The sequence below is a fragment of the Gossypium hirsutum genome, chromosome D02, assembly GCF_007990345.1.
Source record: "Gossypium hirsutum isolate 1008001.06 chromosome D02, Gossypium_hirsutum_v2.1, whole genome shotgun sequence".
Lineage (NCBI taxonomy): Eukaryota > Viridiplantae > Streptophyta > Magnoliopsida > Malvales > Malvaceae > Gossypium > Gossypium hirsutum.
The window spans coordinates 31798127-31803008 of NC_053438.1; positions in this window are offsets into that span (position 1 = coordinate 31798127).

Genomic DNA, 4882 nt, shown 5'->3' on the forward strand with positions numbered 1-4882 from the left:
CCTAGATGCTTGGATGTAGGCCTTTTAAATTATTGTGTTAAAAATGTCATAAGGAAGCATGTGGTCTAGTGGTTGTGTTGTCATTAAGGTTGAAAGGGAGCCTGGGTTCAATTCTTGGCTCTTGCAATTTATTTTGGTTTTTCTTTTAAAGGAACCTGGAATTTGGCCTTTAGACCTTTTAGTTAATTGAAGATAAAATGTGACACAAAAGAGCTTGTGGTCTAGTGGCAAGGTGGCGTGTTGTGTAACTGTGAGGTTTGAGGTTCAAGTCCTAGGTTGTGTAATGGAGTATTTGTTTTGCTGCTTGAGTCGTGTAAGTGGCAGAGTTAGAGTGAAATACTACCGAAGGAAGTTTGAACTGGGCATAGAGAGAGTTGAGGAGAAATCTGTGGAGTGATAAGGGGAAAGATTTGAGGAGAGAATATTGGGATTTGGGGAGGTTGTTGTAGAGAGTTATATATATCATCTCATCTCATTTGTTTCTTGTTCTGAATGGGGGGAGATTGGCGAGGCTTTGAAGGTATTCGTCGCTTTCTCCAACCTGCATTGCTTCTATTCTTTACTGGTGGTGGTCGAGGTTGATTGGCACATTGCTTGGGAACCAAGGGTGCGATGATCATTGATTTGCGGAATAAGAGTTTTCGGATCGAAGGGAATCTGCAAATCGCATCAGGTGTGGAAACTCCCCACTATAACTGTAGAACGACAAAAGCTAAAATACGGCGTTTGGGACCACACGAGCGTGCGATCGCTCGTGTGGAAAGCCGAACTTGCGAATCATGGGGATAAACTGTAGAGGCCTCCATGAGCATTTCCATGGGCTTAGGCCGTAATAGGCCGTGTGGGCTTAATGGGCTTATGGGCCCCACACCAATAAAATACACGATTGGTGGCAAATACTGGACCGGGCTATATGGTTCGCATAGTCGTGACTGAACTTGGGCTAATTGGGCCACGCGAGCATGTGGGCCCACTTGGCCCCCAAATGTGGGCCTTGGGCCCATTTGCACCGTTATGACCATTTAGGTTATCTATGTCGCTCGAGGCGACTGTAGGCCCTCAGAAAGGTTGTAAAATCATTCAAATACCCTCGAAGGTAAAATTATCGAAATACCCTCGAAGGGTAAAATTACTGGAATACTCTCAAAGGGTAAAATGATCGCAATTCCCCTGTAGGGTAAAATGACTGTAATGCCCTTGTAGGGTAAAATGACTGTAATGCCCTTGTAGGGTAAAATGACTGTAATGCCCCTGTAGGGTAAAATGACCGTAATGCCCTTGTAGGGTAAAATGATCGTAATGCCCCTATAGGGTAAAATGATCGTAATGCCCCAGTAGGGTAAAATGGTCGTAATACTTCTATAGGGTTAAATGATCGTAATGCCCCTGTAGGGTAAAATGACTATTTTGCCCCTCGGGGTTAAATGACTGATTTGTCTGTAATTTAAATGGCTGATTTGTCTGTAATTTAAATGACTAATTTATCTGTGGTTTAAATGACTAATTTGTCTGTGATTTGTATGACTGATTCCATGCATGGCATTCTGCATACACAACATACTGCATGGGGTGGGGATTCTGTTGTGGAGGAAGTACTGTACTGGTGGCTCTACAACAATCACTGTTACTGGTGGCTTGGCCACATATACTGTTACTGGCAGCTTTGCTGCGATACTGTTGCTGGCAACTTTGCTATGATGCTATTGATGGCTTTGTGCCGATCATATTACCATTACTGATGGCTGTGTGCCGATCATATTACTACTATTGATGGCTTTGTACTGATCATACTACTATTACTGATGGCTGTGTGCCGATCATATTATTACTACTGATGGCTTTGCGCCAATCATATTACTATACTTATGGCTTGTAGCCATTCTGTTTATAGCTAATAGCTATCCTGTTTACGGCTCTTAGCCATTCTGGTTACTGGCAGCTTTGCTGCGATACTGGTTAGTGCCGCAACCGGTGCTACATAAAGAGTGTAGGGATGGGTGGGTCGATTTAATCCCTACAGGAGTGTAGGGTTGGAAAAGAGACGGAGTGCAGGGTTGGTATGGGTATTTATGCATTGCATATACTAATTTTAATATTGAGATGGGCTTGGGCCCAACCGAGGCTGATGGTGGCTAAGGCCCAATTGCCACTGTTACCGTATTGGGCTAAGGCCCACACTGATACTATTACTGTTAAGGGCTCAGGCCTAGACTATTTTTGTTTCTTTCATAAGGGGATTACACACTGAGTTTTCGTAAACTCACCCCATTTTTAACCATTCAGGTAATCCCCAGCGTTAGACGATTCGGAGCTGCGAGGGACTCGGAGGTGGCCACACAACCGCATCAGCTTTCGTTTTTAGCTTTTGATTTATAAGTAACTAAATTTGGGTATTTTTATGTAAAAAGGCCTCTTTAAGGTTATAAACTTTAAATTGGGGTTTTTATTTATTTAGTTTGATATAAACTGATAGTTGTAGAATAAGACAGGTTTTCAAAAGGTAACCGTTTTCAAAGACACCACGTTTTCGCAATAAATGAGATTTTGGAAAATTTATAACGTTTTAAAAGTGATTAGTTTTTAATGATGCACGCTTGGAAATGAACAACCCATTTTAGAATCACCGTTTAATAACAAAATGATTAATTGATTTTAAAGATTTCAACAACAAGTTTTACGCTTAACACCTCAATGTGACACCGCCAGATTCGGCCATAACTCTTAGGCCGGGTTTGGGGTGTTACAATTCATAATTTTCATTACATTACATTAAGAATAATGGATTGTGCTTAAATGTTATTATATGTTACTTTTACTTGTTTGCGTGAAGCATTTTTTTGATGGTAATTGGCAAGTGCAGAATACGAAGAAAGAAATAAAGGAATGAAGGTTTGTCGTGGCAAAAAGTGGGATAGTTTGCCAACACAAATGCAGTGGCAATTCTGAGAAGACTGAGTCAACACTCAACCCATAACAGTTTTAGCCAAACTCTACATGTACTAGAAAAATCAGCTTGAAAAAAAGGAAAAAGGATCATGAGATCATGGACTGATAACCACCTACCCTAAAGGAAGGGATTTAAACCAAAAAGAAAATCTAAAAAAGAGGAGAAGATATCTTGGGTTGTTGGATTTACCTTAGGGAAAAAGGTTATAAAAATCCAAAGGAGGAAACCCTTAACGATGAACAAGGGTGGAGATCCATAGGTGAAACTAAAGGGTAGCGGTCGAGTAGAGACAGAAAGAGGAAGATGAAGGTAGTCCTTCTCAGCCACCACAGGACACTGTGCCACTAGAGTGTGAACTGGAGACGCGAAAGCTGTCTTCCTGATGTTCTTCTGTTATTTCATAAGTATTTCTCCATGAATTGATTTGATGAAAATGATGTTGAATGATATTTTGGTTTTGAATTGTATTTGCCAACCTATAAGTTAAATCTCATAGGGTTGGGATTACATGATGAAACATTTATTTTCTTTAATGGTCAAAGCATGGATCTGAATTAATTTACTGTTTCATTCAATTATTTTTATTTCTAAATTGTATGTGTAGTATTCCTAGAAATAGACAACTGTGCAACATGCCCATAAATTAGTTTAATTCTGAAAAGGTTGGACTAGTTGGACTGAAATTGAATGATATGAGCAAATACTCGATAGATACTTGTAGTAGACTTTAGACATAGAGCAGTGTTCATACAAAAGGAACTAGTGCAGGGTACCGTATTAAAGGCCTATAGACATGGGCAAGGTAACTTAAGGTTTCTGCTCTCGATATAAGTAGTCCACATGCAGTTGTTGATGTCAAGGACATGAAAATGGGGGACACATTTAAAGTTAATAGACAACACTTGAAGCACTACTAGAGTGCTCATGTAGAGTGAGACAAACAGTCTATTGATTTTCAAGATGTTTAATTTCAACATCTTGAAAATTATTTTTATTTTTATTTCATTTTGTCGATTTAAATTTCTTTTAGTTATTTCATTTCCTTTGTTTAATAAACTACAAGAGCGGAAAGGGTCAGCGATACAGAGCCCATTGAGGTGAATCCTACCAATAAAGAGAATGCACCCAAAGCATCAGAGGAAGAACCAAAGAAAACAGGGTCTATTAGCATTGATACTAACTGTAAGGACTAAGAGGAAGTAAATCCCTTAGTTGCACCACCAGTGGACAGCACTGCGGTTGTTCCACCTCCTTCTACTGAAATGATGACTGAATAAGATCTTGAGATTGATCAGATTATTGATGAACTCACTAGATTTGATAATGAACAGGATGACGTACCACTCAATTTACTTAAACAGCCAATGCGTTATAAGATGAGTGCACGAAAGCCCAGTCACCACAATTAAAGTACCACCATTCAATTCCAAGCTAGGGAAGTTTTTCTCCTTTTATTACATGTCATTATTTACATATATATGTTCTTGCATTCATGATTTGTATCTGTACATGCATTGTGGACAATGCATCCCTTAGGTTTAGGGGTGTGTTGAGCATTTAGCTTTGCATTAAATAGTTAGTTTAGCATGTTTTAACTTTTTTTTCATTTTTCGTTCATTTTTCCATGGCACATATGACTCCCAGAAATTGTTTAGACTATGATGAGTGTATTTTTTTCTATGATGTTCAATGAGGAGCTTAATTCTTCTATAAACTTAGAAAGTTGTAACAGTGGATTAGGTGACATTAGCTTAGGATAGTTTGCTTGTAAATTGATCCCTAAATTAGGATGTCCTAATTCCGATTACAATTTATCCATAGTAAGTTTCTTTTGATAAACTTAGAGACTCTTGAAGTTATATTCGGTAACATGGCAATACTCAATAATGAATAAAGTGGCAATGTCTAATTAAATTCTTTAAAAAATGCCATCAA